Source organism: Grampus griseus (genome assembly GCF_964374135.1).
Source record: "Grampus griseus genome assembly, chromosome: 2".
Taxonomy (NCBI): Eukaryota; Metazoa; Chordata; class Mammalia; order Artiodactyla; family Delphinidae; genus Grampus; species Grampus griseus.
This window is the reverse complement of record NC_139018.1, coordinates 53,423,412-53,448,318: the sequence shown is the minus strand read 5'-3', so window position 1 is coordinate 53,448,318 and position 24,907 is coordinate 53,423,412.

Below are 24,907 nucleotides of genomic sequence, written 5' to 3'. Positions count from 1 at the left end.
CTTCAAATGGCAGAATTTCAGTCTTTTTAATGGCTAAGTAATATTCTATTGTACATACATATACCACATGTTCTAATCCAATTGTCTTTTGATGGGAACTTGGGCTGCTTCTGTGTCTCAGCTATTGTAAATAAAGCTGCTATGAACATTGGTGTTTTATAGTTTTTTCCAATTAGTGTTTTAGTTTTTTCCAGATATATGCCAGGAGTGGAATTGCCAGATCATAAGCAATATGTATTTCTTGTAAACATTTCTGGAAACACCAAATAATTTCTGTTAAAAAGAATAATAAAGGGAATAAAATGTAATCCAAATTCCATCTTCCAGATATATCATTGTTAATATTTGATATGCTTTCTTCAAATATTTTTCATTAGGCACATACTACAAAAATTTTAATATATAATTACTTTGATAAATATTAGTGTCTACCTTATAATTTTAAAATCTATTGAAATGCACAGAGATATATTGGGTAGGGAGCAATATAAAGATGATGTAAAATATTATACTCATGTATACACCTTGGTAGCCATTAAGATGTAAACATATAATACATAGTTCTAAGGGACAGAAGTGAGTAGTAGAAAATAAATTTATATTGAGTTTGGACAGATGTATCAGGGGTTAATCAACAAAAGAGAATCCACACCAGATAATTTCAAAGATGGGGAGCTAGTTACAAGGTGAAGAAAGACCTGAAAGGGTAAATAGAGGACAGTGATCCAACCCAGAAATTAGTCATGGATTAAGCCACTACTTCCCCGGACTGCAAGGAAAATGGGGTAAGCAGAGCCTAGAAATGAACATCACTGGGGAACTAGCTGTAGCAAGGCATGGGCAGCAATGAAAAATATTTTTAAGTTTATTTAATATTTAATTAGTAATTACATCTTTGAGCTCTTACTGTGTGTCAGTTTATTCCAAGAGTTCAACACGTTTTGAATTGTTCCATCCTCGAAATAGCACAAAGATAAAGTTAAATTTATTGTCTCCATTTTAAAGCTAAGAAAATTGAGTTACCAAGAGTTTTTGCTCAAATTTACACAGATCTTAAGTGGCAGAGCTGGGATTCAAATCCAAGCTATCTTGTTTAATGTATTGATTATCTACTTCATTACAATGAAGTTATGGACATTTATCTAACTGCAGTTAATTTAGCATTTGTTTTTGACCAAAACATTTAGTAAAATTTAAACTGTCATCTAGTTGACTGTAGGAGAAACTAGTAAATCACCGTTTTAAAACCTGCATAGATTCACAAAAATAACCTAATATCCTTTAGTTGCTTTATTCTGGACGATTTCTATAAGGCCAAGGGTTACCAGTGCAGAGCCCTCTTCCATGTGGGTGAATGGAAGTGTGCTCAGAGTGAATTTCTGGAATTCTTCCTCACTGAATGCTCCTCATGGTTCATGGAGGAACTGTGACCTGAAGAAGAGGAGTAACTGTGATTGCCAACCACGGATAAATCTTTCCCCTCTGTGGATGGACACAAAGCTGGACCTTGTTTGCCAGCAGATGGTGAGCTAGTAAGTTGGGTAACAAGGGGAAAGACACTTCTCCCCCCGTGAACCTCCAGTATCTCTTCTCTACAATGATGTCATTATACTTGTTCTTAAAATCCTGTCCAGGGCTTCCCTGGTGGCGCTGTGGTTGAGAGTCCGCCTGCCGATGCAGGGGACGTGGGTTCGTGCCCTGGTCTGGGAAGATCCCACATGCCGCGGAGCGGCTGGGCCTGTGAGCCATGGCCGCTAGGCCTGCGCGTCCGGAGCCTGTGCTCTGCAACGGGAGAGGCCGCAACAGTGAGAGGCCCGCGTAATGCAAAAAAAAAAAAAAAAAAAAATCCTGTCCAGTAAGAAAAAATTTGAGCACCTGTTTCTATGAATAGCCTCTGACTGAATCTCTGACTTTCCTAGTCAGAGACTTAAAAGACAATCCCTTTGCACTTGAAGATTATTAAATTCAATAAAATGCTTGCTATGAATTCTGAAAATGTTGTCAGTGTACTATTCACTTATTTTCAAATTTTTCTCCTGACTCAAATAGAAAATACCACCCTTCTGACTTTTGTCTTTTGCTGTGAGAGGGGGAAAACTAGTAATGGGAATGAAGAAAGAGAGATGAAACATTTTGGGGTGGGGGGAGAGAGAGAGAGAGAAATTTGTAGCATTACCGAACAAAGGTAAAAGCTAACTATGAGAGAGCAAGGTTGAGATGGATTTCATTTTCCATCCAGATTAGGAATTTCATTTACTCAAAATGTTTTTTGAAGCAATCAGGTATTTAGTCGGGCCAAATAAAGAAAACTTATGTCTTCTTCAAAGAATGAATTAGGTTCTGATTAATGAATAGTAAAGAGCAAGATATTTTATTTTTATACTAAATTTCATGACATTGAAACTCTTGATAGAAAAATCAGTCATGTGAAATATCTCCTGTCTTTAGAAATAGAATGATTAAAAGTTCTTCTGAAGAGAAAAACATTAGATTTTTAATAATTGAAAACAATTTTTTAAGACAATTTGTCTTCCTTTACAATTGTTTGCTGAATAAAGGCTTAGAATAAAAATAGCATTGCATATTAAAATTATCTTTCCTGAAAAGAATCTTTTCAGGAAAGGATCAAGGGAAGGGTACAAAAGGGCAGTATATGAGGGATTTGAAAATGGTATATTGACAAATAGCACAGTTGTCTGATAGAGAAAATGTGTAGTTACTGTTTTGTTTTTTACTCTAATTTTTTTGTTGGAAAATATGGAGAGGTAGACATGTCTGAAGTGATTGCAATACAACTTGAAGATAATTTGATAATCTTAAGGAGAAAGAGCTAAGGCAGTAAAAGTAATAGGCCTGATAAAATGTATAAGAAAAATTACTGTCCCAGAAAAGGATAGATGACGGAAGATTAAAAAGGTAGGCAGGAAAGCAATTCCAGTGGTTTCAAGATCAATTGTTTTTAAATACATTCATATTTTCAGAAAAGGGAAATGACTTCATAAATCTTTCCGTAACTGTATCTTCTGATGCTTCTGTTAAATAGTAATCAAATTTCGCCATTCCTGCCTAATAGCAATAGAGTGATGCCCAACTACTAAACTGTAACACCAAACTGTAAACTTTAAAATTTCAGAGGATAAGATATTTAATTAAATTACATAATGTCAACATTTAGGAATGATCATTACAAATATTTTGTAAACAAGACCAAATTTTAATTAAAATATCAAATTATGTTTATTATGTTACTTGAATTTGTTGATTTGAAAATATTTTACCCTCTAAAATAATTTTATATCCATAATTAATTATAGAATTAAATTTTATAGTTTCTAAGTTCTAAATGAGATGCAGGTTAGATGTGGCAATATACAAACTTTAGCATTTTAAGAATTTAGTACATCTTCATGAAGTTTTAATTGTGCTGGGCATCTATTCTGGAAGCATTTTCTGTGAAAAACAACATTTTATTTCTCAAAAAACGCTGTTTTAAATATATAGAAAAGACAAGATTACTCAAGTAAAATGATTTTCTTTAAATTCTTGTTGATAGTGGAAATATAAATAATAGTCTTACCCATAAAATGAGCCTAACGATATTTCCTACATCTGTAGAGACTACAAATAAAGTATCTTATATAAAGTACCTGGCATAGTACTTGTTACAGCATAATTTTATGATTGGTTGATGAATATATTGATTAATATTGGTGTGAGGGCTTCCCTGGTGGTGCAGTGGTTGAGAATCTGCCTGCTAATGTAGGGGACACGGGTTCGAGCCCTGGTCTGGAAGGATCCCACATGCCACGGGGCAACTAGGCCCGTGAGCCACAACTACTGAGCCTGCGCGTCTGGAGCCTGTGCTCTGCACCAAGAGAGGCCGCGATAGTGAGAGGCCCACACACCGTGATGAAGAGTGGCCCCCACTTGCCACAACTAGAGAAAGCCCTCACACAGAAATGAAGACCAAACACAGCCAAAATAAATTAATTAATTAATAAACTCCTACCCCCCAACATCTCCTTTAAAAAAAAAATATTGGTGTGAGTGTATCTATATCTATCTATCCACACACAGAATTTACTTATATAATGTAAATATACAAATATGTATACATGTACACATATACGTTACTTAAATTTAAACCTGTGAAAGGGCACTGAATATTTGTGTTGCATATATGTTTTCTCTGTAGATTTTCTATGTAGAAAAATATGTAGTTTCTAAATATCAGAGGCTGCACCCAAATATCAGAGGCTGCACCCATTCAACTCTTACTTTTTCTGACCCTAGTGCCTGGCATAGAGTACATGTTCTATCAGTATTTATGGATTAATTTTTTAATGGATGCCATGTTTGAAGAGGCATGCTTCTTTTAGCTATCTCAGTATCCTCCATATACACTTAATGCTAGAGTATCTCATTGTCTTTGCCTCTGTCTTTTCTTTGCCTCCGTCTTTCCTTTGACCCCATCAATATATGTACCATCCATTAAAATCCCACCCATCATCTTTCTGCAGGTGTGACTTCTCTTTCTGAGGTTGTGTTAAGCCTCTTTGTGGCTGTGTCTTCTTTTTCTATAAACATGGCACCTATAAGCTGCCATACTCTTTGTCATTGCTTATTGCATTAGTTCCCCTTTGAATAATTATTTAACCCCTGGCATAATTATCTCTAATTTCTAAATAGAATTTGAAGTTCTTTAAGAGAAAATACTGGGACCTGTATTTCTTTGCCCATTTATTTTAATTCTTCCAATAGGTGCTCAATAAATATTTAGTGTCTTGGGAAGTTTCCTAAAAGAAAATTTTTCATCAATAATATCAATTCAGTTTGGTGAAATTTTCACTCATATATTACTTGTGAGAGGTCAGTTTCAAGAATATCCATATTTTAGTTAAGTAAATATGGTTGATAGGTAGGCCTCTCTGAAAACTGCCTCTCTTCATCCAAATATCTCTCAAGAGTCTCTCCATATGTTTCTATGGAAAAGAATACATAATCCTCGCATTTAACTGTATCCCCCTCTACTCTAAAATTTCTTTGAAAGTAAGAACAGGGGATTTTTTCTTGTTCAGCCAACCCCTCATAGCACTCACTGAATATTTGTTTAATGGACTTTAAATTATATAATTTTGATACTTAGTTTTTAAAATTTTCCTTTATTACATTAAGAACAAGAAATATTTTAAGATCATATGGCATTATTCATGGTGATTATCAAAATAAATAATTATTTTTGATAAACAGACTATTTTGTAACCTCATTATTCCTTATTTCATGTAGTAGAAATCATCTGAATGTATATAATTATTTTTATTTTTAGGGATATATTCTACTCTAAACCCAACTTGCTATGCTTTACTATGATTAATATATGAAAGATGATGAAAATTTTCTCTTAAATAGTAGAAAGGATTTTATGCCAATGTAAAATTTGCACCCACTAAGAGAGGACAAACAGATACCTCGCATGTTGCATCACTTTCTGCCAGCAGAAAGATCAATTTCAACATGTTTATCTAAAGACAGTATCTATGTAACTATTTGAGCATTTTATTGCATATATCTTTAATAAAAGTGAGCAACACTAATGATAAGTAGTACATCTCATAATCTGAATGCAATTTAAGCAAAAATAGAAATCTGTGCTTTTCAAAATCTTTAGCCCCAGTGCTTCAAATTAAATATATGTGTTCATTTGTGAAGGAAAAGAAATGAATTATAGAACATGCGAAATACTAGAAAAATATTAGCAATAATTGGGTATAAAATTAGGTTTAATTGGGAGTTTGTAATATTTTTAAGCTGTCTAGAAATTCTCTTTATAGCTTCCAAATCTGTTGTTCAATGTTAACTAATCTTTCAAGAAAAATTTGAGAATCCATTATTGTTGAAACTGACTATAAAAATTCAGAAAATTCATTATTTCTTTGTCTAGCCTAGAGTTGGGCCTCAGTAAATGTTAGTGGAATAAACAACAGAATAAATGTTTACTATGTAAATAAATTAATGAGAAAATAAAATTAACAAGTGAAAGCAAGTGAAAGGGAGCAGAGTCATTGAAAAGCTATGAGATATAGAGTCAGTATATAACCTCCCCTATGAAGCTGTACTCAATTCTCCTAGAAAACATGAAGAGTTTACTCTTCTTCATATATAGGAACTTACATGCACCCCATTTTAGCATATGTTAGCTTGAATTATAATTGTCTGCATGCCTTTTTTCCTTCGTAAGACTTGGCATATTTTGTGAAAAGAGCCAACACTGTATTCCTGCATGTATCCTTCTTACCTAAAATGGTAGCACATATTTAATAGATGTTAAAAAATTTTATTGAAATAGAGATTGAGAGAGACAGGAGTAAAAGAAATAGGAAGGAAAGATTTGAGAAACTCATAAATGGTAATATTTTCACGTTTGCTGTGAAGTATGAGACAAAGGTTAGAGAATAAAAACAGCTCACATTACATCATAAAAGTATGTCCTATAAGTGTTGCTACTATTTCCTCCACCCTTGTCTGTGTAAATACTGGCTTTGTAAGTAGTTCAATGTGGGAATGCAAGAATAGCTGGCGTGCAGTCAGAATGGCCATCAGCAAAAAATCTAGAAACAATAAATGCTGGAGAGGGTGTGGAGAAAAGGGAACCCTCTTGCACTGTTGGTAGGAATGTAAATTGATACAGCCACTGTGCAGAACAGTATGGATGTTCCTTAAAAAACTACAAATAGAACTACCATACGACCCAGCAATCCCACTACTGGGCATATACCCTGAGAAAACCATAATTCAAAAAGAGTCATGTACCAGAATGTTCATTGCCACTCTATTTACAATAGCCTGGAGATGGAAACAACCTAAGTGTCCATCATCAGATGAATGGATAAAGAAGATGTGGCACATATATACAATGGAATATTACTCAGCCATAAAAAGAAACGAAATTGAGCTATTTGTAATGAGGTGGATAGACCTAGAGTCTGTCATACAGAGTGAAGTAAGTCAGAAAGAAAAAACAAATACCGTATGCTAACACATATATATGGAATTTAAGGGAAAAAAATGTCATGAAGAACCTAGGGGTAAGACAGGAATAAAGACACAGACCTACTATAGAATGGACTTGAGGATATGGGGAGGGGGAAGGGTAAGCTGTGACAAAGCGAGAGAGAGGCATGGACATATGTACACTACCAAACATAAGGTAGATAGCTAGTGGGAAGCAGCTGCATAGCACAGGGAGATCAGCTTGGTGCTTTGTGACCGCCTGGAGGGGTGGGATAGGGAGGGTGGGAGGGAGGGAGACGCAAGAGGGAAGAGATATGGGAACATATGTATATGTATAACTGATTCACTTTGTTATAAAGCAGAAACTAACACACCATTGTAAAGCAATTATACTCCAATAAAGATGTTAAAAACAAAAGAATAGCTGGTGTGGTTTGTGGGCAGAGAAAAATGTTAGGCAATTAATTTGTAGCTTTGACTGGATGAATGATGTACTCTAATCTTGGTAACTGATTACTGCAAAATAATCATTATGCTATGGTGTGCTAAAATATTTTTTTGAAACTAATTGTTGTGAACTTTTTATCTACACTCAATGAGCTTCCTATGAATCATAAAAAGGCTAAGCGGGGGAAATTGTTTAGTTAGCAAATTAATCTATACTGCATAGAATGTAAACTGCTACAAAGCACAACCTTTCTGCTAAAGATTTTAGGTCACCACATTCCATATTTTGATCTCCATGACATTCAGATAACTGGTTGAAATGTTAAAAATTCAGTCAATGCTGAAGTTGTTTATACCTGTCTTATGCCAAACATCTAGTTTGACATTTTGGACTGAATTGTCTGAATTCATCATTCGTCTTGACATCAGGTAGATACACTGATACTGACATACACACACACACACACACATACACACACCTACACACATTTAAACAGAGGCAGTTTTTATGCTTTGTAATAGTTTTTACTCATTGTAGGAAAATATAAAACTCCATGTCACTGTGAATATGACTAGTTCATGGCATGAGGTGGTCTCCTTAGGTTGCAGGCAGAAAATAATTTTTTAACTTTCTGTTAATTTCAATTTCTGGACATAGAATGAAATATTAGGTAGATTCCCTGCTTTTTCATTATTTTTAGAAATTACCAACTCCACTAGTTGCTGTTAGTTGCAGAAACGGCTTCTTTTAGATAATCAAATCCCCATCCACTGCATTAATGAAAATTCCAAATTCACATCTTTTGTGAAATGCCTGCTTGCCTCAGAGTCTGGAGCCTCTCCTGACAAGGGGCACGGCTGCCTCTGTCTGGCTCTGACTTCTCTCCCTCCAACTTGTATTGTTTCTGACTCCTTCAGAGTCCGGGCAGAATAACAGGTGAACAGGTCAAGCTCTTAATTAGCTGGATCAATTGCAATCTGGGATCTGGTTTTGTGTGTTAACAGGTGGACAATTCCTGGCTCTATGTTTCATGGGTGCTCCTGGGATTTCTCAGAGATTATCGTCAGGCGACTAATGTGATCTCTGATGTGGACCTGCCCCCTCTCTGTGTGGCTACTCAGCCCTCTCCTCAGCCCTTCTGGCAGTGCTCCTTTCATCGTGTTCCCTTAGTACCTAGTAGTCTTGTTGGTCATGTCCTTTATAAGGTGACTGAAGACAGACTCACTTAGACAGCGTCCACGTTTGGACCCTGGGGACCATTAGCCTTTGCCTAGTCTTCAGTGGAAGTGCAGCACTCCCTGAGGATAACACTACGCTTTTGTTCCTTACCAGACACGAGAAGCTTCAGCCACATTATCTTGCCTTTTGACTTGCAAAGTGTGTGTCAAATGGCACACACTTTATTTCTCAAATTCTAGGATCGCTCATCTGAGTGGTCCTGTTGAAGTCCCTCTCACTGTACACAATGAGAAGCCATCTCCATGTGCAGAGCACAATAACAAGTCTCTCAAAATATTACCTCTTTCTCCCAGCCTCCTAAACACCAGCCTCTTTCATAAGCCATAGCTGGGTGATAGGCTGGATTTAGCAGAACTGGATTTGGACCACACTCTTTGTGAACCCTGCAAAGGAAGTGCAGCAACTCTTAAGGATGCAAGGTATGTAAAAACAATTGAATTTCTCTTTTTAGAATCTGGAGTCTCTTTCAAAATGCTGAACAAAGAGGAAAACTTGCTTTTAATATCCAATTACATAAAGAATAACAAAAAATCACTGCAAATGTTACCTGGTTTTCACTTTCTCCCCATTAATAAACAATAAAATTGAGTTCATACTACAGAGTTATATATCATTAATTGTTACTTAAGAGATCATGATTATCTCCCCATGTTACTAAATATTTATCCAAAATGGAATTGTTTAAAAGTTGAAGAGTATTATTGGATTGGGTGTCTGGAGAAACAGATAACTAGTCTTTCTGTTTTATAGATTTCTGGGCTGTATGGAGCCATGTCTTAACCAGTTAGAGAGGAAACTGAGCCCTCTGGTGACTGAAAGGATCTCTGGATTGGCTCACTTGGAGAGGAAATGAGTGTTTTTTAAGTGTAGATGGATGTGAAGTAATAGAAAAAAAAATGTGTATATGTATTGGTCTCTGTCCCTAATTCCTGGCACAGAGATCCTAAGAACCTTGTAATTTCCTAAGTGATATGAACACTAGGAATATCTCTTATTCTAATATTTGTCCTTGATCCTGTTCCTGACATAGGGATCCTAAAACCCTTTTAAATTCCTAAGTGATAAGAGCACTAGGAACATCTTTGTTGCTAATGAGACAACTCTGGGTGGGCTCGTGGATGGGGGCTGGTCACCAGAAAGACCAAGCAATGATTAGAAGCTTGGAATGTTCAACCCACCACCTGTCCTCCAGAGAGGGGAGAAGGGCTGGAAATAGAGTTAATAATTGATCATGCCTACATGAGGAAGCCTCTGTAAAACCCCAATAATATGGGGTTCAGAGAGCTTCCAGGTTGGCGAACATCCACACTGGGAAAGTCATGCACCCCACCTCCATGGGACTGAAGCTCCTATGCTCAGGACCCTCCCAGACCTTGTACTATGTACCTCTTCATCTGGCTGTTCATCTGTATTCTTTATTCAATCCTTTAATAAACTGGTAAACAAGTGTTTCCTTGAGTTCTGTGAGCAGCTCTAGCAAATTAATCAAACCCAAGAAGGAAGTCATTAGTACCTCCCAGCTATATTAGCCAGTTGGTCAGAAGCCCAGGTGATAATTGGATCTGATGCTATTTCCAGGTAGATAGTGTCAGACTTGAGTTGAATTGTAAGACACCCAACTGGTGTCAGAGGCATGCTTGTTGGTGTGTGGAAAAACCTGGTCACATATTTGGTGACCAGAAGTGAAGTGTTTTGTGTGAGTTGTGAAGGAGACTCAGGAAGAAATGCAGAGTAGGGAAGTACTGGGGTTTTCTCTATGCAAGTGGAAAACTGGGTAGGTTTTTCCTTTATACTGGGAGAATGAAATGGAAGTGTGGACTGTTTCCCTTTTCTTCTGACAAAAACAAAGTAACATTTTCTAGCCCCTATCTCAGGTAGTATAGCCATGGACTATACCTACCTGAGAAGGGGGCTAGAAAAGGGAGGGCAGGGTGACAGAATGTGAGCAGCCTGTCTTATAAAAACCTCCTGAACAGTGCTATTCTCCATTCCTCCATTCAGAGCCACATTGGAAGCCTTGTGTTGAAGACAGTAGAGCAGCTCTTAGCTCAGGAGTCCATTGCAGATTCCTCTTCCTGTCCCCTATTCTGGCCTTGCCTTACAACTAATTATACTGCTTGTGTGTGAGAAATAAACTTCCACTGTGCTGAGATTAGGGGCATTTCCATCCTATTCCTATTTCTATATGCTGATATTCATGTTATCACTTCGGTCTTAGATGTTAATATTTTATAGTCGAAAATAATCCAACCCTGAATCAACAGACCTCCAAACAAAGAAAACAATACTTTCCCATCAACACTGTTTTGCATTGCTTCTTAGTAACCATTGTTTCCTTCAATTCTTATAAACAAATAGAAGTATATTAGGATATTTTCGCATTTGGGTTACCAGTCACTGCAGTTAAGAGCATATTGTAACAATATGATGCTAAAATAACTGGTCAGGTTAAAAATTTTTAATGTGGGTTTTTTTTAATCAAAGTAACATAAATAGTGTAAGAGATTTATATGTGTTAAAAACCAAAGATTGTGTAAAATGTAATTTTGGAATAATGATTTTTTTAATTTGGATGAGACACTTAACAATATGTATGTTAGCAAGATTTGAAGATCTCAGACCAATCTCTGATGATTATTTTTGAAAGTAAGTTGGTTTTTAAAACCATAAAATTCACAAAAGAAAGAGAATTTATTTTTTATGTCCAAACTATTAGAAGTTGTATTTGAATCCAAATTTAGTCCAGTAGATTGCTATTCAATTAATTTAACAAATACTTCTCCTGTGAGTGATGGATGATGGATTAACAAAGAGATTCTACACTACCTAGTGACTGACTGCACCAATTAACTTATGTCCCTTGGTAGGGGGTTCATTTTTGACATGCAGAGGTTAAACAAGAAGTGAATTTATTTTTACCAGTAATTCAAAGCTAAATCAAATACCAACAATTGAGGTTTTTTGTTTGTTTGTTTGTTTTTGCAGTACGCGGGCCTCTCACTGTTGTGGCCTCTCCCGTTGTGGAGCACAGGCTCCAGACACGCAGGCTCAGCGGCCATGGCTCACGGGCCCAGCCGCTCCGCGGCATGTGGGATCCTCCCGGACCGGGACACGAACCCATGTCCTCTGCATCGGCAGGCGGACTCTCAACCACTGCGACACCAGGGAAGCCCAACAACAATTCAGTTTTTAAAAAATTATTTTTGTCTTACTGATTAAAAAAAACATATCAGGACAAATTTTCCACGTAAACCACAAGAATTATCTTCTGGAAGGAGCAAGCAAAACACCTTTTACTATGTAATGCAAGAAAAAAACAGTCTGGGCTTCCCTGGTGGCGCAGTGGTTGAGAGTCTGCCTGCCGATGCAGGGGACACGGGTTCGTGACCCGGTCCGGGAAGATCCCACATACCGCGGAGCGGCTGGGCTCGTGAGCCATGGCCGCTGAGCCTGCGCGTCCGGAGCCTGTGCTCCTCAACGGGAGAGGCCACAACAGTGAGAGGCCCGTGTACCGCAAAAAAAAAAAAAATAAAAAATAAAAAAAATAATAATTAGTTATTATTAAAAAAAAAGAAAAAAAAGTCAGATAAAGGAATTCTCCTTAGAAACTTCGTGATATCTGCCACTCCCACATCGCTTTTTGAAGGATTTCTTAAATATAAAATGCTTTTGTACTTTACACTGTGGCTTTGCCAATGCTCAATGGTCTGGGCAGCCAAGTGCACAATGACAGGTGAACAAAGAGATTCTAAATTACCTAGTGACTGATTGAACTAATTAAATGGGGGCAGGGGTTAAATTTTGACCTAGAGATTTAACAGGAAGTGAATTAATGCAGACTCAAAGAAACATACACAGAAGGGGCAGAAAATCGAAGGTTTGAAACCTCAGAAACCTAGGTAAGCAAAAACCGCAAAGTGGAACAATAGAAGAGAGAGTAGAGGGGCACTGAAAGAAGGAGCAGACATAAATGCAGAAACAGAAGTAATTGAATCACTTGTCTTGGGAACTATAGAGCTCTCGGCATTGGACACCCGCTGGTGAAGTGAGGTATATAATGCAACCTAAATAGAATTATTCAACTTCATTATACATGAAGCTATGCAGCCATTGAGACTTTCTATAGTTCTTTCTTACTCCTCTGAGTGGCTTTAAACCAATCTTCCATTAACTGAAATAACGAGAACATATCTCTTACTGGAAACAGCTGACAATCCTCATGCAAATGGCAAAAATGTTTTTTTGAGTGGTCAGTTTTGATTTCTAAAGGAAGATTTTAATTACATTCTTCTTTAATTCTTGATGATAATAAGTCAGAATATTTTCACTGTTTATTATTATTATTATTACTACTCCATCTTGTGAAAAAATGTATTTTTCTTGCAGATGAGATAAGAGATACAGAGGGGTAGAGTACTTTGCCCAAATCCTCATGACAATTAAGTAGAGAAGAGGGGTGCATGCACGAATATGAGGGCACAGGATTATTTACAAAAATGAGAATATATGCCACAAGTTGTTCTAAACTACTGTTTTTATCAATAATGTTATATGAGTATCCTTCAAGTGAGTACACAGATTTTCTCCTCTATCTTGTTAACTGCTGAAGAGTATTCCATATCATTGAAGCATTAGGATTTATTTAACCATTTTACTGAAGGCATGTTTATTATTTCCAGGTTTTTACTCTTGAAAATGTACTAGGATGTTGAGTGGGACTTTTCTTATTATTTTGATACAAATCTGAAGACAAAGAAGAGCTAAGTAAGTCATACTCTGTAGAAAACTACAAAAATCTGGAACCAGACTCTCTCTTAAGATAATTTAGAACCGGCTCAATCCTTCCTGAGAATGAGTACTAAAAAGAAGAATGAAAGAATCATTGGATTTGTGTGTTGTCAGCTTAAAAAAGATTACTATAGCATCTGGGAGGGACAAAATGCTGGAGTAGAAGGACGCTGAGCTCACCTCCTCTCACAAGCACACCAAAATCACAACTAACTGCTGAATAATCATTGATACAAAAGACTGGAACCTACCATAAAACATATTCTAAGTCCAAAGACACAAAGAAGAAACCACAACAAGATGGGGGGGGCACTTGCAGTATAATCAAATCCCATACCACCCAGGTGGGTGACCCACAGACTGGAGAACAATTATATTGCAGATGCTATCCCACACCAGTGGGAGTTCTGAGCCCCATGCCAGTCTCCCCAGCCTAGGGATCTGGCATCAGGAGGAGGAGCCCCCAGAGTATTTGGCTTTGAAGGCCAGTGGGGCTTGATTGCAGGAGCTCCACAGAACTGGGGGAAACAGAGACTCCACTCTTGGAGGATGCACACAAAGTCTTATGTGCACCAGGACCCAGAGCAAAAGCAGTGACTTCAGAGGAGCCTGGGCCAGACCTACCTGCTGGTCTTGGAGGGTCTCCTCAGGAGACAGGGGGCAGCTGTAGCTCACCCTGGGGATGTGGACACCAGTGGTGGTGGCAGACATATCAGAGTGTCATCTATACTCTGAACTCTCATTGAAGGCATACATCTTGCCTGCACCAAGACCTGGCCCCACCCAACAGCCTGTAGGCTCCAAACAATCAACAGGGTGGGGACACAGCACCACCCATCAGCAGACAGGCTGCCTAAAGACTTTTTGAGCCCACAGCCACCTCTAGACAGTTCCCTTAAAACACGGTCCTGCCCCCCAGAGGGCCAAGACCCAGTTCCACCCACCAGTGGGTAGGCACTGGCCCCTCCCACCAGGAAGCCTGCACAAGCCTGCAGACCAGCCTCACCCACCAGGGGGCAGACACCAGAAGCAAGAAAACTAGGATCCTGCAGCCTGGGGAACTGAGTCTGTAAACTCAGGTCAGAACCTACCCTGGGAAGAGCTGGCCCCTGGCCCTTGAGTGCAAGAGGGGAGTGCACTGCTGGGACACATAGGACATCCCCTACAGAGGGCCACTTATCCAAGGTTGAGAAATGTAACTAACCTACCACAGATGTAAAAGTACAAATAAAAATTTAAACAAAATGAGGTGGCAAAGGAATATGCTCCAGATGAAGGAGCAAGATAGAACCCCCAAAGAACATCTAAGTGAAGTGGAGATAGGCAATCAACTCAAGAAAGAGTTCAGAGTAATGACTGGAAAGATGATCCAAGAGCTTGGGAAAAGAACAGATGCAGACAGTGAGAAGTTACAAGAAGTTTTTAACAGAGTTAGAAAATATAACAAACCAAACAGAGGTGACGAATACAATAACTGAAATGAAAAATACACTAGAAGGAATCAATAGCAGAATAAATGAGGCAGAAGAATAAATCAGTGAGCTAGAAAACAGAGTAGTGGAAATCACTGCCATAGAACAGAATAAAGAAAAAAGAATGAAATGAGGACAGTTTAAGAGATCTCTGGGACAACATCAAACACACCAACATTCACTTTATAGGGGTCCCAGAAAGAGAAGAGAGAGAGAGAGAGAAAGGGCCTGAGGAAATATTTGAAGAGATAATAGTTGAAAACTTCCCTAACGTTGGAAAGACAGGAAACTGCCACCCAAGTCCAGGAAGTGCAGAGAGTCCCATACAGGATTAACCCAAGGAGGAACATGCTGAGACGCATAGTAATCAAATTGACAAAATTAAAGAGAAAATATTAAAAGCAACAAGGGAAAAGCAACAAATAACATACAAGGGAATACCCATAAGGCTATCAGCAGATTTTTCAGCAGAAACTCTGCAGGCCAGAAGAGAGTGGCACTTGGTATATTTAAAGTCATGAAAGGAAGAAAACCTACAACCAAGATTACTCTACCCAGCAAGGCTCTCATTCACATTTGATGAAGAAATCAAAAGCTTTACAGGTAAGCAAAAGCTAAAAGATACTACTCAGCCATAAAAAAGAATGAAATAATGCCATTTGCAGAAACATGGATGCAACTGGAGATTATCATACTAAGTGAAGTCAGACAGAAAAAAACACCATATGATATCACTTATATGTGGAAACTAAAATGTGACACAAATGAACCTATCTATGAAACAGAAACCGACTCAAGGATATAGAGTACAGACTTAAGTTATGGTTGCCAAGGGGGAGGAAGGGGAGGGGAGGGATTGACTGGGAGTTTGGGGTTAGCAGAGGTAACCTTTTATATACAGAATGGATAAACAACAAGGTCCTACCGTACAGCACAGAGAACTATATTCAATATCCTACAATAAAGCATAATGGAAAAGAATATTTAAAAAAAGTATGTATACATATGTATAACTGAATCACTTTGCTGCACAGCAGAAATAAACATAACATTGTAAATCAACTATACTTCAATAAAAAATGATAAAATAAAAAACAATTAAAAAGTTAAAAAAAATTTTTAATTAAAAAAAAGCTAAAAGAATTCAGCACCACCAAACCAGCTTTACAACAAATGCTAAAGGAACTTCTCTAGGCAGAAAAGGCCACAACTAGAAACAAAAAAATTACAAAATGGGAAAGCTCACTGGTAAAGGCAAACAGCAAAGGTAGGAAATCATCCACACACAAATATGATATCAAAACCAGTAATTGTGAGAGGAGAGTACAAATGCAGGATATTTAAAATAAATTTAAAATTAAGAGGTCAACAACTTAAAACAATCACATATATGTATAGACTGCTATACCAAAACCTCATGGTAACCGCAAACCAAAAATCTGTAATAGATATACACACAAAAAGAAAAAGGAATCCAAACACAACGCTAACGACAGTCATCAAATCACAAGAGAACACAAAAGGAAAAAAAAAAGTCCTCCAATATACCTAGCTAAGCACTTGCACTTTAAGCGTGCATGCTTCCTTCTACTCAGATCCTGAACAAGGTATTATGCTAGCTACCCAACCCTCCAACCAATCCGGTCAGAATTCAAAGAACCTGGAGCATCCCTAAGGCCCATAGGCTCACGTAAGAATATGATTCCCTCTATAATAAACATAATAGTAGCTACCAGTTAATTAAGCATCTAGTATTTGAGTCCTTTATTAGACCCTGGACATGCATTTTCATTTGCCAAGGAAGACCATCTAAGGTTAAATTTACTCAAGGTCACAAATCCAGCTTGGATTCTAGAACCCATGTTCATTCTATGGCACTGCTTATGAATACTGTGGCAAGTTTAATGTGGCAATTTCCTCCTTTTGGGGATGTAGCCCTATCCTGAATGTAGGCAGTCTTGACTGAGGCTTTGACACTCTATATATGTCTTATTATCCCCCTCCCTGCAATGGTTGGACCTGACTTGTGGATTCAGTCACTGGCTGGAGTCCTGCTCCTTCAGGGATGGGTTTATGGCAACAAGGCCATTCATTGGTCACTGTCCAGACCAGTACTGCTGGCCCCACCCACCACAGAAGCTCTGGGGTAGAGTTAGTTCACCCAGCCAGTTCTACTTTCAGCATCTTCTCCATAATAAATGTTAATGAAAGATGTTTGGATATCACCTACTGTGGACCAGCATTACATTAAGCACCTAAAATCTATTGTTGAACTTGAGTATACTCATCCACCCTGGGCCCTCAGGCTGCCTGTCATCCGAGGCCACATCAGATCATGGCCAAAAGCATGAAGAAATATTCCCTTGGTATGTTGACACAGTTAAAAAGACCTTGTGCAAAAGATATACCAAGAAATGACAAATGTGAGACGTACATACACAGAGAGACTCTGTGTTCCTGCAGAATTGTGGGTTGTTGGTCATAGTTCAAGTCCTCAGCGGGAACTCACCCAACACATGTTTGTAAAATTACATCAGAGGCGATAGGAAGTTGGAGAAAGTAGTGATGGGTTAGGTTGAGAGTCACAATTAATCTCAGGTGGGAACAATTCATTCTATAGGCACTATACCATACATCAGTTCTTTACAATGTGCATGAAAATCACCTGGGGCTCTTGTTATGCCATGGATTCTAACTCAGTACATCTGAGGTGGGGCCTGAGGCTCTGCACTTCTAACCACCACCCCTAACATAATGAAATCCACTGATCCTCAGACTACACTTTGCATAGCAAGCCCATAGACCTCCTTCACACAGGTTTAAAAGAAAAAAATATAATTGACTTACTTGGACATAAGTCATGCATGTAGGTGGCATTAAAACCTTCCAGCCAAGGTGCATGACCTTACCAGAAAAGTAATTCATAAAGGAAAAAGACCAAGCCAGCACTGAGTCTCTGAGCATGAGGGAGAGGCAGCCTTGGTTTGAGGGGTCTGGAAACACATATAGAAATCAAGAGAGGGAAAGAATGGGCAGCAGTCATAGAAATAGCAATAAGTCGTTCAACTGAATAAATAATCCATGTTTGAAAAGCCGAGAAGAAGGTATCCTGGCTTATTTGAAGTCAGACCTGGGAACAGCAGACCCAGGACACTAGACTCACCGGCACAGAAAAGGCAAATTTCAAAGTCTAAACAACAAGAAATGGAAAGAAATCAGCGCAGGCAAATCAACACCACCAAGGTAAGCATAGGGTCACAAATATCCAGAAGGCAACCAGGTAGATTCCCAGATGTGGGAAGTGAACTTACGTGCTCATCTCCAGCTTCGAGAAGGAACTGAAGAAGGGAAATCAAAGTGTCCTTGTCCCAGATGAAATAGCACGTCCAACAAGGAATCCAGGAAGGGATGAAGTACGGGAGCTGGAAAACTCAGCAAAGGCTCAGCTCTGCTACCCACGTCAGATCCGCCGTAAAGTTACGTCCTACTGAACCAATGAAAGACCCGCACTCCTTCCTACCTGGTTGGGCAGAATCAACAAGCGTGAGTTAAGTGGCTCTAGCTGTAAAAATTGGCAAACAGTGTGAGGCGCAAGGCATGATGGTAAAGCTGAGTCTCAAAGTGAGGTCCCAGATCAGCAGTATCAGCATCACCTGGGAACCTGTTAGGAAATGTACATCTTCAGCCCTGCTCCAAACCTACTGATAAGAAACTCTGGGGGTGGCGCCCTGCAACCTGTGGTCCAGCAAGCCCTCCAGGTGATTCTGATGCAGGCTCACTGCAGCAGAGTCTAGTGAAAGCATGGTGGAGAGAAAAGGCCAGGTGTGGCAAAGGACAGTCATTAGAAGTAGGCTTGATAATGGCGCTTTTAAAGAGCTAGTGAAGACTAAAGCTTGTTTACAGGGAGAAGAAAACCCAGTAGAGATAAAATAATAATAAAATATGCTCAGTGATCAACAACAACAGCAACAGAACAAAGTGGATGAATGTAAATAGTAGTAAAAAATACAAGTGAAAGCTTAATAACAGGCATTAACAGTCTGCCTCATAAGCTTTTTCTTTCCCACCCACGTAAATCTGTCTACTGGTAAAGACACCATTAGGAATTTTCAATAACCCATATGTCTCTTTCAAATGTATTTCTCCAGCATGGTAAAGGAGACCACCTTAGGCAGGTAGCTCTTTGGCCAGGGTGGTCATGTAATATAAACATATTTAACAGAGAATCCAGAAAATTTGTTAAAAATCCTGAACCTAAAACATGTCTTCAGAAAGTCACACAGTACAATAAAAACGGAGATAGCAATGTGTTTTAAAAAAAAAAGGACTATAACTTTCCCTTCTGTACATACTCCCAAGCTAAATGAGAAAAAGTCTAAGAGAAGATAGATACCTGATGAAGAGGTATCAGATATCTAAAGATACCTGATGAAGAGGTATCAGATATCTAAAGATATCTGATGAAGAGGAATGCAGCATCTAGCTTCCAGCTGTAAATGTTCAGACCCTCGGCCACCAGCAACTCCCCAACCCCTTGTTAACCATGGCAGTGAGAGCAGTTTGCCCTGATTAACTTAGACCTGTCAACAGTGCCTGGATTTAGAGGATGTCAGTGACCATCCAAGAAAAAAAGTAACAGACAAAGAATGGTGATTAAATCTCTAATAAAATAAAAATATTTTGTCCATTTTTCATCTTTCTCAATACCCTGCCCTGCAGAGGGGAGGAAATGCTCTTAAAATCGGATTTGAGACACTGGCATTCAGTGTATGGTATAACCCTTCATTTAGACCAAGCCTCCCACTGATAACAACTATAAACTCTGGAAAAAATACAAAAACAACTACCTGAGTATTCAAATGAGGTTGTTTAGTGGAGTCAAAACTTGGAGAAGTTACAAGAATGGAGCAAGATTCCTATTTTTCTTGTAGTCATCCCCTGCAAGCAGAACATGGAACAGCATGTAAGAGTCAGGTAAAACTCTGCTGGAAACACCACTTACTGTCTGGCTATAGCAGAAGGAAAAGGATGCTGGACAATCATGGCCAGCTGCCAGAAAGTGAGGGGGATTCTCACAGGAGAGAAAGAGAATGAGATGATTCTGTGTATGAACACCATCTCAGTTTTATCCATGACCTGTGCATGTGTGGACTAGCCTCAAAGAACTGCAGCAGGACTTCCCTGGTGGCGCAGTGGTTGAGAGTCCACCTGCAGAGATGGGGGGCGCGGGTTTGTGCCCCGGTCCGGGAGGGTCCCACGTGCCGCGGAGCGTCTGGGCCCGTGAGCCATGGCCAATGAGCCTGTGCGTCCCGAGCCTGTGCTCCGCGACGGGAGGAGCCGCAGCAGTGAGAGGCCCACGTACAGCAAGAAAAAAAAAAAAAAAAAAAAAAGAACTGCAGCAAAGGCTTAAATAATACAGTGATGATTTGAGCCACCACCCGAAGAGGTTGAGACCGAGCTAACAGTCTGACTCTAAAGAGAGAAAGTACTAGCTAAAATAAAAGCATCAACATAGAGGCATATAAAAGATCCCAGAGTGAACACAATGTAATAGTCACAATGCCATAATCCAAAATTATCAATATTTTAAAAAAGTAAATTGTGACCGATTCTAGACAGGAAAGAAATGAAAACATACCTCATGACAGAAATTTGAAAACAAGCATTCATAGCCACTTTTTTTTTGTAATAGCAAAAAACTGGAAATAGCTCAAACAATTATCAACAAATGAATGTATACCATAGAATGAAATACTTAAAAATACTAACTATGCCAAGTGTAGGTAAGGATGTAGAGCAACTATAAATCTCATACTACTGATAGGAATGTAAAATGGTACAGCCACCTAGGCAAACAGTTTAAAAGTTACATAAAAATTTAAACATACGCTTATTCAGTCCAGCCATTCTACTCCCATTTCTACTATCCAGGAGAAATGAAAATATGTTATCTCTACAAATATTTGTAAGCAATTGTTCACAGCCACATCATTTGTAAAAGCTCAAAAAGAAAATAGCCCAAACATGAAACCACAAATAAATGAATTAAAATGTTTTCTATAGACTGAAATATTACTCATCAATTAATAGAAACAAATTACCAACACATGGGACAATGTGGATGAATCACAAAATAGTTATTTTAAATGAAATAAGCCAGGTGAAAAAAAAAGCATATTATATGATTTAATTTACATAAAATTCTAGAAAATGCACATTGATGCATGTGACAGAAAATAAATCAGTAGTTGGCTGGGGACAGGAGTGGTGGGAAGACTGGATTTAAAAGGAGAACAAGGAATGATTTGGGCATGAAGGAAATGTTAAGTATATTGATTGTGGTAATTTCACAAGTGTATTGCATATTCCACAATTTATCAAAGTGTGACTTTTAAGCATATAGTTTATTGTACATAAAATATAGCTCAACAAAGTAACACAAAAATTCAAATTTGAGACCAACTTTAAACTGACATTGAGTTGGAGGCTCTGAACATGTCTTGGTTGTAATGAAAGGAACTGCTACTCAGTTGGGAAAGAAAATTCTGTACAGTGTGGTTGGAAGCAGTAGATAGAGAAAAATAATACTGTATGATGTTTATAGCCCACAAAGTTCAGACTGCTACATGCCATAAATGACTATATAGTGCATTGAAGATCATTACTTATCTTATATATTGATAAATACTGACAAACACTCTGCCCAAACAGTTGAAATAATTTAATAATGCAGTGGAAAATGTATGAGAATGCTCATTTCCCCTTCCATGTCATCACTTGACACTAAATAGTTGTAATCTTTCTAAGGTAGTGAGGTGATCAATAAAAATCTTAAATAAGTTGAAAGGCGGGGGGCCTAAAGGGATGGAGGAATCCAAAATTTGAAAGATAATGAAAGCAAAAAAAATTTTTTTTTTTTGCGGTACGCGGGCCTCTCACTGTTGTGGCCTCTCCCGTTGTGGAGCACAGGCTCCGGATGTGCAGGCTCAGCGGCCCTGGCTCACGGGCCCAGCCGCTCTGTGGCATGTGGGATCTTCCCGGACCAGGGCACAAACCTGTGTCCCCTGTGTCCGGCAGGCGGACTCTCAACCACTGTGCCACCAGGGAAGCCCCCACCAAAAAAACTTTTTTTAAAGAAAAACCTTTCCAAAGAGGCAATGTAAAAAATGTCAGATGCTGCAAAAATGTTGAAGTGTCTATTTATTTAACAATGAAGTAAATTGTTAAAGTTGAAGTGAGAGCAATATCATCTTGTCATGATGAGAGTAGAAAGCCAATCTTCATGGTTGAGGGTTAAATGAAGGAAGAGTGCAGATAGTATGACTAGTTTGTGGGGTTTTTTTAATATTTATTATTTTAAAATTTTATTTTATTTATTTATTTATTTTTGGCTGCACTGGGTTTTTGTTGCTGCGCGCGAGCTTTCTCTAGTTGCAGTGAGCGGGGGTTACTCTTCATTGTGGTGTGCAGACTTCTCATTGCAGTGGTTTCTCTTGTTGTGGAGCACGGGCTCTAGGTGCATGGGCTTCAGTAGTTGTGGCACATGGGCTCAGTAGTTGGGCCTCGCAGGCTCTAGAGCACAGTCTCAGCAGTTGTGGCACATGGAGTTAGTTGCTCCATGGCATGTGGGATCTTCCCGGACCAGGGCTCGAACCCATGTCCCCTGCAGTGGCAGGTGGATTCTTAACCACTGCGCCACCAGGGAAGCCCCTAGTTTGTGTTTTTTTATTTTTTAAGAATTTTTCTGTGAAGAGAGGGCATAGTACAAATGTTACTTTTTGTTTATTTAAGTGTTTTGAAGTTATTCTACTTAGCAAATGAGAGATACTTGAACATTATTGAGAACACCAATAGCAAGATCATTATTATTAGAGGAAATAACGGAAATTCAATACAGTGAGATTCCAAGTGAATGAGATTTGATATTATTGTTTGTCTAATGTCATGATGGTATCCATCTGCCATTGTAATATGGGAGAAGAAGAAAAGCATGGACGTAGATGTACGAAGTATTTGTAAATCTGGAATTCTGAAGCTCCTAACTAATGAATCTTTTCTCTGAGAATTGTGAGGCCACAGCAGGTGCTGAGAGTGTGTAGAGCTATTGTGGGCTTTGATTTAAGGAAAATGAAGAATGTTTGAAAAAGCCATTGTTGAGAATGGGAGGAAAAAACTATCTGATTTGGGAAGTATGGAAATTCAGCTGGATGTTGCTAGAGGCTTCAATAATCAGATCGGATGTCCCCAGCCCAGATATCTATACAAAGAAATAACCAGAGGGTTTCTTTACTTAGCACGTTTAAGGACAGCATAGGATTTATTTAGTATGTTTGAATCAGCATTAAGCAATACAAAATGTTTAAATGTAATATAATGGCAAATTTACTACATTTATTACTCAGTGTTCATTCATCCCAAAATATTTTCTAATTTTCTATTTTTTATTAATTTCTAACATATTTCTCCTTTCATCCATTGATTATTTCAGAGTGGGCTGTTTAAATTCCATATATTTGTGAATTTCCCAAATTTCCAGCTGATTTGTCTCTGTCTCCCTATTTTTCTAACATTGCTCTGGAGCATAAATTGTTTTACGATCTGACCCCAGATGGCAGTTCTTTGCTATATCATTCCCTGGTAATGGTTCTCTCTTGTAAACTAGCTGGTTACAATTGAGCTTTTTGAGCTCAAGTAGCTACCAGCCTCCTCTTAATAGCTTATCATCTCCATTGTGTGTGAGAGTGCCCTTAGGTTTTAATTTCCCCATGCTCTTCTCTAAATAAAGTCAAATCCTCTGGGGTGAGATTCAGTGCATTCTGTTCCTATGGCATCATTCCCCTTGAGCAAAATTTCTGATTCACTGCCCCGAAGTTAGGGGCAGGACAGTGGCCTGTCTCATGAAGTGACATCCTACATCATGAGCAGGGTGCTGAGTGGGAGCAGTATCCCCTGCCTGGTCTTCCCAGCTTGCCTCTCCTGTGTGGAACCTTCACATTATGAGAAGTTGGGGTGAGGGATATTGAGACCTCATTTTTCTTGGTCTGCGGTGCCTGTGGTAGAGTCTCTGCCTTACGAATGAGCACCGGGTGGGAGAATGGAACCTGAGACATCTTGGCCAAACCCACCTGCAATTGAGCCTCTGAGAAACAGAGCATAGGAAGATGAGAAATTCTGGCAACCAGCTTTTCCTGGTGAGATTCTAGTGTTTGACAGGGACCTGAGGAAAGAAGGAGACTTGTCTTCTTGTCACCTCTCCGAAAATGGAGACTCTATCATGCTGAGCTGGGGAGCAGAGGGAGAAGGTCATGGCTCAAGTCTGATGGACTGGCTGTTTTTACAGAGATTTAGTAGATTTTTGTGATTAAATGTTTTTCATTTGCTCCATTCCTTTGTGACAATTTTCAGAGATTTCTGAATGGTTGTTTCTGTTGTTTTAATTTTTAAGTAATTTTCACCAGTTAATGGTTTCTTCACTGGGAAGAAGATTTGCAAATCTATACTGCTGTCATTCTGAAGTAAACCTTTCTAGAGATATTTGTTTTGAGGGTTAAAACTAGAAAGTACTTTATTTTGTATGATTGGCTTGCCTAAGATAATTAGAATGACATCATCTTTCGTTTACATTTCTGCCATGTATGCTTGGAAATATAGTAAATTTAATGTCTAAATATAAAAATATTTCTTGTTCTTATAGTATATTTAATGTGGTTAAATTATCCTTTTATGAGTTAGATTTATTTTCTATTGCTAGTTTGACAATTACTGAAAATCTTTTTTTTTTTAAGGCATGCATCAATTCTAGCTATCTGTGGAAGGCTCGTTGGCATGAAAGAAAATATTTTCTGGTATTAATTCCAAAAATATATATGCTTTTTTCTATGATTTAGATTTTCTTTCATGTCTCAGTTTAACAGAACTATTGTGCTAAAGCCTTTCAGAGGCATATCA